Source organism: Mustela lutreola, chromosome 15, assembly GCF_030435805.1.
Source record: "Mustela lutreola isolate mMusLut2 chromosome 15, mMusLut2.pri, whole genome shotgun sequence".
Lineage (NCBI taxonomy): Eukaryota > Metazoa > Chordata > Mammalia > Carnivora > Mustelidae > Mustela > Mustela lutreola.
Genome location: NC_081304.1, coordinates 12,041,843 through 12,054,990, shown reverse-complemented (window position 1 = coordinate 12,054,990; position 13,148 = coordinate 12,041,843). Strand labels below are relative to the sequence as shown.

The window sequence follows — 13,148 nt, the reverse complement described above, 5'->3', positions numbered from 1 at the left end:
TGGAGATATGTAATAGAAAACCTGAACTAGAACTCAAGAAGGAATGGAGGCATGTCTGGATCCTCTTGATGGGGGAACCTAGCAAAGCCCAAAGGATGCAGGGGATACAGAGAGGCAGGCGACAAGAGGCCCGCGGGTAGATGCGTGGACATGGAAAGGTAGTGGAGGATCCAAAGAGGGTTTTAGAGGATGACTGGTCAAGGAGAGAAGTGCAGAGCCAGAGGAATTTAATGTCATAAAAGCGAAAAAGAGTTCCCCCCTAGACTTTCAGCTCCTTGAGGGTGATGGCCCTATGTAACAACTCAAGGCACCTCCCGGTGCTTGTTGTCACACTGAATTGCTCAGTAAAGTCCTTGCTGCCCTGAATCTCATCCTCAAAACTCTCCTGCCCACTCCAATGTCCCTCTTTCATCTGTGCTCTTTGAACACTTTCTGTGAAACTCTGTTGCTCTTGGCGGATGGGCCCCTGAGTTGAAACTCTATCATATTCATTCTTATAACTCAGCATTCGGCCCTGTGCTGGGCCCATGTGGCACCCGGTGAATTCTTGGAAGGAAGACAGGAAGGAAAGAGGGGGGCGTAACAGCACCGTCTCCTACAAGGAGTCTGAGAATGAAGAATTCCAGAAGCCACTGAACTTTGAACTACAGATCATTTACATTGCACCCCCTAACTATATGCGAAGTAGACTTTTTCTGAACATATTCTTGTCTAGGCTTAGAATAAATATTATATTCCTGTATAATTGTCCTCTGCAGCGAGTGGGATCATTGCGCGTTCTCCAGTCTTATGTCATGGCTTATCTGGGGCTCTCAGAACGGTTCGTAGGTTGGGGAAAGCCAAGAGAAAGCAGAAGGCCGACACCCTACCCACTACCCACTACCCACTTGCCTCTTTTTTTCTCAGTCATTTTTTTCCACCTTTATTGAGGTATAATTGACAAATAAAATTGTATATATATTTAAAACAAACATAAGACAATGTGATGATATGATATACGTTGTGAAATGATTGCCACAATTAAGTTAATTAACACTTCCATCACCTCACCTACATACTGCAGTGTGTGTTGTGGCAAGAATGCTTAAGATCTACTCTTGGCAAATTTCAAGGAGACAACGCAGCCTTATTAACGACCGTCACCTCGCGGTACGCTAGATCCCAGAAGTAGCTTAACAACTGCAAGTCTTCACCCTTTACCCAACATCTCCACATGCCCCCCACTCCCCGGCCTCCGGCATCACAACCTTTCACTCTGTGTCCATGAGTTCGCCTTTTTTCCGTCTTTTTAAAATTCCACAGAGGGGGCACCTGGGTGGCTCAGTGGGTTAAACTGCTGCCTTCGGCTCAGGTCATGATCTCAGGGTCCTGGGATCAAGTCCCGCATCGGGCTCTCTGCTCAGCAGGGAGCCTGCTTCCCTTCCTCTCTCTCTGCCTGCCTCTCCGTCTACTTGTGATTTCTCTCTGTCAAATAAATAAATAAAATCTTTAAAAAAAAATTCCACAGAGGGGTGAGAGCCTCTGAGCTCTCTGCATTATTTCTCTCAGCCTGCTGTTCTCTGGGCAGCAGTGTGACACCCTTGGTGTCTCGAATGCCATGCAGCCCAGCTTTCTGCTCCTCTCTAAACCAGGGCCACAAGATGCCCTCAGAAGGACAAAGCAGGAGAGATCAACACGAGTCAAGCCCTTTATTTTCTCTGCAGATAAACTTAGCATTCGGCAGCTTCCTTCCCAGGTTCCTGGGTTTAAGAATAAAATTGGATCCCTTTAGTATCGGTGGCTTTGGGGTCCCGTTACCCATCTCTGGCAGTCTTAGCTGCTTCTCCCTGGTCCACACTTACGATGCTCACAATTTGTATTCCCAAAGACTTAATTTGCCTCCTACAAAGCCCAGTGATCTATGGGGGAGTAGCATGGATCTTTGGGGGAAGCAACATCAATATCTTTAAAGTTTCCATTGGGTAGCACTCTTTGCCTTTAAACCACCTCAGTCATCCGGAGTAACTAACAAATCCGTAGAGACACGGGCAGCCCTACAGAGGAAGACGCTGCGTAGACAGAAAATCAATGAGGCAATAATCGTGACAATTGTTAAGAGGAAGAATTGGTCTTTTGCAGATTTCCAAGCCTTTAATTTCTGTTTTCCATAATGGATTTTAAAACTTCACAGCCGTAGCTGCTGTTGGCTAACTCATCTGCAGTGGAATCTATTTAAAAGTACTAACAGCTCAAAACTATGTTTTATCCCAAAGCACATTATGAAAACAGGAATAATAATTGCAACAGAAATAAAATTCAAAGACTTTTATTGACTTTTCATGTTTAATGGTTATTATTCTGGCTTGTTTCGAGTAATTTTAATAACCACAGTTTATTTACAAAATTCAGACTAATTCTTTTGTTCCCATGCCAACAAAATACATTTGTTCCCAGACAGCTGGTATGATGCATCATTCTAAAATTTGTGTTGTTATGAGGGACAGAACCACATTTAATTTTGGCCACATCTTATTCTCAATGAGCGTTTATTTGAATACTTGTCTCTATTTTCTGAAAAACACTTGAAGCACAGTGTCAGGGACATGAGTATTTTCGTTAACATATACATCACCTCAAAATTTTCCTTATAAATCAGTTCTCGTAGAATTCTAGCAGATTTTCAGGGCAAAGCAAGTCAACACTTGTACACAAAACCTCTACTACAGACTGTGCCCGATGATCACAATGCTGTTGTTAGAGGAGAACTTAAGGCAGCTCTTCTGGGATGAATGTGCTCTGCATTTCATCTTGGCTTTCTTGAGATTCCCTTTGTTTTTAACTTCACTGGGCTGGTTGTGGAAGAGGGGGAGATGAGGTGTGTTTTTAATCCTGTGTAAATCCAAGTGTCAGCAAAGAACCCACTGCATCATTGCAAGTGTTTTTCCATAAAGCATTCTCTACATTGTTGGAGTGGCTCTTTGTCCGTGCAGCGAACTCTGGGGGACGGTGGGGAAAGGGGTGAGAGTCACAAACGGACTGCACGGACGGGACTCTGATCTCGAGCTGCTGCCTTCAAAGCCTTGCTGTGTCTCCCTGGGCCTGGGTCTCATCTTGCACTCCCGTAATGAAGTAATGTCATAATACATTCTTACTTCTTGTGGTTTGATTTTTTTTTTTTTAAGGTACTTTTGGCTGGAATTTTAGTGGGTTTTTTTTTAATTGTTTTTTCTTTAATTCCAAAAATGATTTACTCCAAATCAGTCGATTGTGGAGACATTTAAAACCCAAGAATAAAAGCTCAAAACCAACTTTTCTTCTATGCCACCTTTTTAAATTGGGGGACAAGGAGCATGATGACAGGCATTAACCTGGGTAATGGAATACAGTCTCCCAGGAAGAGAGAAAGGAGGATATATCCCTGAGCAGTGTCCTCTCAAGGCTGAGTTTTCTGGCAGCTGCTAAGCCCTGATTTCATGGAACTGAGCGAACAGCTGGAAAGAGGAAGTCAAAGAAGAGAGAAACACAGAGATGGTAAAAGAGCGTGAGCGTGAGTCAGCACGGTGGCAGGGAGAAACATTTGATGACTACTTTCTGTGCCTGTCACGCTCAGAAAACTTACCACATATTCTGAGCTAACATTTACTTAGAAATTCCTGTTCTGCTCTCGTCCAGCCAGAAAAGATCTCCTTCCTGTTGAAAGGGGCTATTTTGAGGTAGAAGCGATTGAAATTGTTTATCGTCAAATAAATGACAGAGCCCAGGTATTTTAGAGGCCTCAGATGTGTATCAGTTTAAACGAGAAATAAGGAAAGAAAGGTGATATTTTTACACAAAGGAAAAATCAGAAATTTAAAAGGCCCTTTGAACATACTTTACATGAAGGTAACCTTTTGGATTTCTATACAGAATTCGAGGACAGTTCCAACTGAAAAAAATTTTGTCATAAAATGTTCAAGTGCAAAGAATGACTTCTTGAATCACATGGAGAAATTAGAACTAGTGAAGAATAGAGTGTCATTGGCATAATTAAAATTGTATGAAACGTGACACCTGTTTTGAAGCAGACAGCCTAATAAGCGTATAGAGTTGATGTGGAAACCTTGTCCGCTGGGAGCTTCTGTTATCATAATAAAGGAAATCATCATTTAAAGATCCATTTTTGGTTTTGTATGTGAGATTTACACTCAGGTTTACTGAGAAGTGGCAAGAAGTAGGAGTAGAAAGCCCTCTGATAGGAGATTTTTCCAATTTTAATTAAGGAGTAGGGGAGGGTTTGGCCTGTGTTAGCCAGGACAGACTTAGGTGGGGGGCTCTTCCCGGCTCAGATGGGTAGCAAGGCATGGTAGAGAAGAAAGGGCCCAGACGTCATGCTTACGTATACTTGGTTCTTTCAGCAGCAGCAGAAAGGATCTGACAGGCAGCGCCTCAGGCCTGGCCCCCCACTATAGAACCAGAACAACAATTTATCTTGTTTTTCTGCCCTTCTGCTTTAAGATGTTTTTTGCATGAATGCCCATGCAGAAAGAATGGGGAAAAATTGGAAACCTCGACCAAATGATTCCACATGCTTCATTTGGCTCAGAAGATTTTGAGGTTCTGCCTGAGTTGGTAAACAGAGGAAGGTAACTGAGAGGGTAAATCAGAACGTGCCCTGGTAACTAAATGACAACCCAGGGTGAACTCTCTAAACTCCTAAGTGGTACATTCAACATTTCAATTCAATACAACAAAGACCTCCTGAGTACTTACTCTATATCAGGTCCTTTATTGGCCTTGATAGACATCAACGAGCAAAGAAAAATCCTTGCTCTTGTGAGGCTTACATTTTAGTGATAGATTCTTCATAGCCTTTTGCATTTCTATATAAATTTTAGACTCGACTTGTCAATTTCTAATGTCTCCCAGTCCATGAACATAGTATATTCCTCTGCTTTATTTAAGCATTCTGTAATTTTTTTATTGTTTTATGTAAAGACATCTTACACATCTTATGTTAAATTTATTCCTATTTATTTTACATATTATGATGCTGTCTGAAATGGTATTACTTTTAAAGTTTTATTTTCTCACCATTGGTTCCTGGCATATAGAAATAAAGCTGACTTTTGTGTAGTTTCCCTTTATCATTTTAAGAAAGTTTCTTTCTACTCATACAAAGATTTTTTTTTTTCACTTTAAAATTTAAATAGGTACTTCTTTTTTTTTTTTTTCCCTTTAGCAAGGGCTTTATTTGTCAGAAGGGCATTATGCTTGACCTCCAAATTTGGCTGACAATTTACTGATGAGATTCATAACCTTTGGGTTGCCCTGATATTTTGACATATTCGCTGGGTTCTGGGCCACATCCTGGAAGGCCACCATAACTTCTGGATCCTGCATGGCTGCAAGAACTTCCGGATCACTAAGAAGTTCATTGAGCCCAGGCATTCCTGCCATTCCAGGCATCCCCCCTGCCATTCCAGGCATTCCTCTAGGAAAATTACCAGGCATTCCCCCAGGAAAGCCACCTGCGAAAGAGCCATACTGAGCTCTTGATTGTGTCTGGCTTCTTCCTCCCTCTGGGCTCTCTCGTGTTCTTCCCCAGCCTTCTTAACCCTTCCTATTCTTTCTTTGATCTCTCGCTCTTCACGTTTTCGCTCGTATTTTCTCCGATGTTCAGCAATTTTCTGGGCCCTCGGTTGAACTTCTTTCAGCATCGCACTAGCATCTTCATCATAATCCAGCTTGCAAGCAAGGGCAAGATCATGTGCTGCTTCTTCCCAATGGCCCAGAAGTCTATGTGCTTTCCCGCGCCACTTATAAGGCTGAGCTGAATCAGGATTTATTTCAATAGCTCTGTCACAGTCTCGAATGGCAGCATTTGGCTTCTGTAATTTGATGAAGACACTGGCTCTCTTGGCATACAGAATGGCCAAGCGAGGATTTAGTTTGATGGCATCTGTGAACAAGTCAATGGCTTTCTGTAGTTCACCATCATTTAGGGCATCAATGGCAGCCACTTTTTTATCATTTGCCTGATCCATCATTTCCTCGGTTATCTCTGCATTTTCCATCTCCCATTTCTTGAGGGGCATCAGTATCTGGTTCAATCACACCTTCATTGTCAATTTCTAGATCACTCTCCTCACTTGATGGTTCATCTGTCTTTATGTTTTCCTCCACCTTCTTACTATCTGGTTTTTCTTCCTTGATACTGTCTTCTGATTTATTTTTATGAGTGGCAGGTGGTATTTTACCCCCCATGCTCTCCACCCACTCCCGCAGGAAACGCATTTCCTCGGTGTGCAGAACGCTCGGATCCTGCTTACACATTTTCACGAAAGCCCAAAGCTCGCTCACTTTGCGGGGGTCCATGGTCCAGAGGCAGTGGCAGGTGGCAGGCGCGGCTGGGGTTGCGACCCGATTCCAGGTGCGGGTACTAGCTCAGCGTGATCGTGTAGAAGGGGGCCTAAATAGGTACTTCTTAAATGACCTTTTCTCCATTCTTTGAGGTAGTCATATGAATTTTGCCCTTCATTCTGCTTATGCAGTGAACTTCATAGATTAGTTTTCTAATATTGAATCATCGGTGTTGAGTTTCTAGAATAAGCCCTTTTTGATCATGATGACTTACCCCTTTCTATCTTTTGCTGGATTTTGTTTGCCAATATTTTGTTTAGGATTTTCACATCTTTGAAAATCTATGAATGAGATTAGCCTTTACTTTTCTTTTATTATAATGTTCTTACTAGATTTTGGTATCAAAGTTTGCTGTCCTCATAAAACAAATTGGAATGTCCTTTCTTTATCTGTTTCCTGAAAGAGTTTGTCTAAAACTGAAATTATTTCGTCTTTAAAATGGTAGATGATGGGGCACCTGGGTGGCTTAGTGGGTTAAGCCGCTGCCTTCGGCTCAGGTCATGATCTCAGGGTCCTGGGATCGAGTCCCGCATCGGGCTCCCTGCTCAGCAGGGAGCTTGCTTCCCTCTCTCTCTCTCTCTGCCTGTCTCTCTGTCTACTGTGATCTCTCTCTGTCAAATAAATAAATAAAATCTTTAAAAAATAAAAATAAAAAAAAATTAAAAAAAAATAAAAAAAAATAAAATAAATAAATAAATAAAATGGTAGATGAAGCCATTGGGACTTAGAGTTTTCTTTGTTGGAACATTTTCAGTTATCATATATATACTTTCTTTAGTGGTTATAGTATCAGATTTTCTTTTTTTTTTTTTAAGGTTTTATTTATTTATTAGAGAGAGTAAGAGAGTGCATGAGAGGGGAGAAGGTCAGAGGAAGAAGCAGACTCCCCACAGAGCTGGGAGCCCAATGTGGGACTCAATCCCATGATTCTGGAATCATGACCTGAGCCAAAGGCAGTGTCTAACCAACTGAGCCACCCAGGCGCCCAGATTTTCTATTTTCTATTTTAATGTCTGCCTGACTCTCTGTCCTCTTTTTGAGACTATAATTTTATGTATGTTAGACCTTCTAACTTTGTTCCCTATTTCTGTATTTATTCTGAGTATTTTTTTAATCCAACTTCTAGTTTCTTTCCTTAACTGTGTTTAATCTGCTGTTAAACCCATTCTTAATTTTGAGAATCCATTCTTAATTTTGGTTATTGTATTTTCCAGAGCTAGAATTTCTACTTAGTTTATTTTAGTTTTCTGTCCTGTGCTGAAGTTTCACAACTGTTTTTTCTTATTTTGTTGAACATATTTATCTCAGTTCTTTTAAAGTCAAAGTCTGATCATCATTATGTGGAATTCACATGGAATTTTTTTTATTGCCCTTGTTTCTCTTGGCTTTGGGTCATATTGTCTTGCTTTCTTGTGAGCCTGACTATTTTTGATTGAATGCCAGATATTTTATAGAGAACTTCATAGAAATAATTTGAGGCCTACCTAGAATGATGAGAATTTCCTCCAGAGAGAATTTACATTTGCTTCTCGGTAGGCAGGTGGCGGCGCTTGCTGTCCTGAATAACCTTAATCCATTTTCAGGGATTGAGATGATTTGAAGCTAGTTTTAGAGAGGGCTGGTCTATTTCCAATTCACTCCTTCTCATAGGGTGTGAAATCCACCCAAAGCATGAGATTTTACCAGGCGCTCCTGTTTAGTGAGACCTGGGCTGCAGCTTGTGTCTCTGGGGCTTTTTTTTTGTGAAGCTGTTAAAAGATCTGTTCAGCTTCTGAGCCTCTTACCAACCATTCTAGAGTTGGCAAAGGCACTACATAAAAATGTCCCAAATGCCAGATGTACAAGCTCTCTTAATATCTATCATTTCCAGGATCTTGGTCCTGCAATTCTTCCCTTCCTTGAGTATTAGTTCCCTAATACTCTGAACCAGACTTTGAAGAGAATTATGTAAAGTGTCCATTACTAGAAGTGGAAATCCAGGATTTGCATTTCTGTGAGTTTCTTCATCACACTCATTGCTAATTTGTTCTATCAGTTTGTTTTATTAATTGGACCTGAAGAAACTAATTTTCTTACATATTCTGTATCTTAGTGGTGTGATAAGTTTGCAGATCCTTTCAGTTGCTTCTCCTATAATTTTATACTCAATATTTTAATTATTTGAGAATATTATTTTTCATTTCTTCTTTATGGTTTCTAAGTTTGCCTAGGAAGGTCTTCCCTACCCTAAGATTATAAACTATATCTTCTTTGTAAATGTAGATAAAGTTACTAATCACTGACTTCAAAATAAGGGGGTAGGCCTAATCTAAACCCATGACCACTTAAGGGCAGAGAACTTTCTCCGGCTGGAGATGTGACAGAAGGGAAGGTCAGGGAGAATTGTAGTGTGAGAGCGATCCGGTACACCGGTGCTGATTGAAATCGGAGGGGGCGATATAAGGTGGCCTTCGGGGGCTGGGAGAGGCTCTCAGCTGAGCGCCAGCAAGGCAGTGGGACATCAGCCCTTACGGCTACAAGGACCTGAATTAGGCCCCAAACCTGAGCTCAGAAACAAATGCTCCCCCAGAGCTTCCAGATGAGAGTCTAGGCTAGCCAACACCGTGATTTTGGCCTTGTGATACCAGAACAGAAGAAGCAGCTTGGCCTCTTCAGACTTATGACCTGATAAAATTGGGAGATAAGGGATTTGCATTCTTTCAAGCTGCTAAATTTATGGTAATTTGTTAGAACAACAGTAGAAAGCTAATGCCGGGATCGTACCTTATGTTTTTATATTTTATTTCCAAATAGATAGCCAGTTATTGATAGCCTTTACTGACGGAGATATCCCTCCCCCGCTTATTTGAAATGCTACCTTGGTCAAGAATCAGATTTTCCATATATGCACAAATCTGCCTGGGCCTTTGTATTCTTTCCTAGTCATCCATCCACTCGTCATTTTTATGGTGTTTAAGAACATGAAGTCTGGGGGGCACCTGGGTGGCTCAGTGGGTTAAGCCTCTGACTTCAGCTCGGGTCATGATCTCAGGGTCCTGGGATCAAGCCCCGCATGGGGCTCTCTCTGCTCAGCGGGGAGCCTGCTTCCTCCTCTCTCTCTCTGCCTGCCTCTCTGCCTACTTGTGATCTCTGTCTGTTAAATAAATAAATAAAATCTTTAAAAAAAGAAAAGAAAAGAACATGAAGTCTGGAACCACAGTGCCCAGATTCAAATCCAACCCTGCCACTTCGACTTACTTGCCCTGGGACTTCAAGCAACTTACCTTGCTTTTTTTTTTTTTTTTTTGTCTTGAAAATGGGTTAATAATAGTACCACCTTGTAAAATCAATGTGAGAATCATCCATTATTATCGGTTATTACAAGTAACATCTTTAGAAAAGCACCAGTAGGTAGTACCTTTGAGCTCTAGGGAAAGATTCCCTTCGCAATCTCTTTTTGGTATTGCCTGAGTCATTCTTAAGCATTTATACTTTCATGTGAATCTTAGAATAATCTTGCCAACCGCTGTTTTGTAAAATCTCGGATTGGTTGGTTGGAACTGCACTGAGGTTATGAGTTACTCTGGGCAGAGTGAATGTCTTTGTGATATTGAGTTCACCTCTTCAGAAATGTCACATCTCTTCACATTCCATTCTGTCTTTTTTGTCTTTCAGTACACTTGGAATGTATCTTTTTACGGATGTTCATCTCTTATTAAATTTATTCCCAGGTATATTAGGGCATTGTCCCCCCTTGGTGGGTTTTCCCCATATAGTCTCTAAAAAGTCATGACTTATGTTGAGGAAAGTGCTTCATATGTTTGGTTTGTCTCTATCCAGCCAACCAGAACTCTTCTCAACCTTAATTCTATTGAATCTTCCAGTGATTTCTTTAAGAAAACTTACGTACGTTTTCAGTTAATTTCTTACATTGATCTAAGGAGACAATTACATTGTTCCTTAACAGATAATGCTGTGTCTTCCTTTCCATCTTTCATCTGTATTTAATTTTGTTATTGCCCCAGGGGAGGCCTCAAGTTCAGTGTCGAGGAGCAGCCCTGTCAGAATGCATCCCTGTCTTTTACGTGTTTTTAACGAGAATGCTTCTTGCATTCTGCAAGTGTTTTGGTTTCTGAGGGTTTCTGTGATACTCTGTGGGGTTGAGACATACCACCTTCATTATGATTAGTTATGTCCATGTTTTGTCTTACCACCAGGCTCCTTTAAGAGCCAAGTATATATTAGAGTATATATTAGTATATATTAGAGTATCAGTATATATTAGAGTAGGAATACACACACACACACACACACTGGTGTGTATATATATACATCTACCTAGATCATGTTTCTGTGCACGTGTGTGTGTAAGAGACATCTGCCTCCTAGTCAGCTTCAGCACAGAGAAAACAGAGTTTATCTCCAGTTGTACAGGGAACCCTCAGCAATTAGACCGATACACAGAGAGCCTTAGAGCCCTCCTGCTGACCTGTGCCGCCATCCGCCACCAGTGACTTCTCAGCCCACTCTTATTACACCAATGGGGTCTCTGACACACCACGCAAGACCCTCATCTCTAAGGTGTAGAATCCCCCTAATGGGGTCAGAGGGTACGTCTCCCCTTACTGCATATACACGCTCCCTCCCAACTCCCCCTTCTGGATACCTTCAGGGGCTGTCAGGGGCAGGTTTCTGTGAAGTCACTCTGTGGTCTGACCTTCAGATTCCCGGCTCATTGACTACTGTTTTCCTATTTGCCACCTGCTTACAGTATTTCCCTTTGCAACCAGCTGCATTCTATTTGTTTTCCTCCTCCCCCCGCAGCCAAACAACCTCAAAGGACATCTGAGAAACGCGTTTCCTTTTAGAAACAGTAGTAGACATGTCTTTCTAGATGTTAATATATCTTATCTAATATTTTCTTTACTTCTTCATAATAGTAAGTTATTCTTTCAAGGACAGTAACATGAGTTAACTCCCCAGTCATTTACATCGGGCTTAATCTGGGTACCTGCCCCTCAACCACAGCATCCCCCCAGCGCTTGGCACAGAGTTGGTATGCAGCCGCTTGATCTGTGAATATCTGAATAACACATTCCATACGTTTTTGGACTGAGCTGCCTGACTCTCTGATTTATGATTTTGAAGTAGTGTCAACCTAGTTTTCATTAATCCTTAAAACTGCTAAATTCTGGCTTATGCCTATGTTGACCTTTTTAATGAAGTTTGCATATGTAAAAATTATGTTAGTTCACTGCTGCCCGTCCTACTCCTTTGTGAGCTGTGACATTTAGGAGCAGCTAAGTCTGGGCAAAACCAAGATGAGGGGGAAGCCTGAAGTTTGCATCATGTGTTGTAAAGTTGGCACTTTTTGGTATTTGGTTTTTAAAAAGGTGACAGACAATGATGAAAGGGTCTGCATTTGTGTGTACAAAGATGTTGCCAGGAAATAGAAAGTTTCCTGAGAATTTAAATTATGAGTTTTTAAAATTCCAGCTGAGCTGTAACAGTACACAGCATCAGGACCCAAATAGTGAGTTGACTTGCTTATTAGGCGAACCTAGATGTGGGATCTGTGGTGCTGTATCAGGGTATATTAAGAGCATATTTTAAAAATGATAGAACACAAGAGTTTCAGACCCTCTTCTAAGCATCAATAAACCTCAAAGAAGAGATGCCTCACTGATGGGAGAAACAGGCTTTTTTAATAAGAGATGAAGCCTATTCATTCAGCAAATATTTATTGAGCACCTACTATGGGCCAGGCACCATCAGCCTGGAATGTATGATGAGTGAGAGGAGCTTTCCTGGAAGAAGCTCTTGGAAGAGATCTCTTCTCATGGAAGAGATTCTTGAAGTTAACCTGTATTGCCCTGTTGACCCAGCGTATTCTCGATTTTTCTGCCCCTTTTTAGACCTCCCTCACAATCTCTTCTAATGACTTCTGGTCTTTGATGGTTGCCCTTTTTGTAGGTAACCTCTGCTTTCTGGTTTTTCTGACTTCTCAGCGCTATACATTCTGTCTTCCTTGGGGAGATCATCTATCCCCAGGGGCTCCAGCACTCATTTATTACAGTGATTTCCGAATTTCTAGTTGTAGGTGCACCTCTTTGTCAAACTCAAGTCCTGCATATCTATCCATGTGGGGACACAGGCACCTTAGTCTGGCATATCAGACCCTTGGGTCTAAAGCCAGCGTCTTTAGAATAAAAACTCCTTGCTGCTAAGTCTCGGTTTTATAGTCGATCTAACAGCTGGGGCTCAGTCATCTTCAGGAGGGACGAAAACTGAATCATTAGTCATAGGCAGTACAAATAGAGTTTGTCTTAATACAGAGCAGTCAAGCTAGTGGTATGATTTCAGTGAAGACGGGGAAGGGCCAGCTGCCCCTTTCCCCAAAAATGTTTCCTCTCCTGACTTGATGAAAACTGAAATTATGGGGCCACAATTTCAAGTAGCAGAGACCAGATTTTATTTTTCAATTAGAGACATACTAGGGCAAGATATCCCTCAAAACAGTCACCCATCACCACTCTTACCAAAAGACATTTGGCAAGGAGAAAGTGGTGAGAAAATGTGAAAATATTGGGCACCAGAACAGGATGGGGGAGGAGGAGAAGATTCTGTGTGCGGACAGAGGGCTAGTTTCGCATGGTGCTGGCCCAGGAGTCAGCCAGAGCCTGTCTGGTGATGGGCTAGTGAGGGGCGCCCTTGCTGGGCTGAGCGCCGGCTGTTGTACGCATGTGTTGAATCACTGTATTGTACTCTGGGTGCTAATACTGCCCTGTATG

The 13,148-nt window shown here is 41.7% G+C and overlaps 1 protein-coding gene and 1 pseudogene across 7 annotated transcripts in view; one reads left to right on the top strand and one right to left on the bottom strand.

Moving 5' to 3' along the window:
- Positions 1-13,148, top strand: part of CEP112 (centrosomal protein 112) — a 410,940-nt gene that overhangs the window by 373,447 nt on the left and 24,345 nt on the right. The window lies entirely within an intron of this gene.
- Positions 5,207-6,350, bottom strand: LOC131815740 (hsc70-interacting protein-like; annotated as a pseudogene).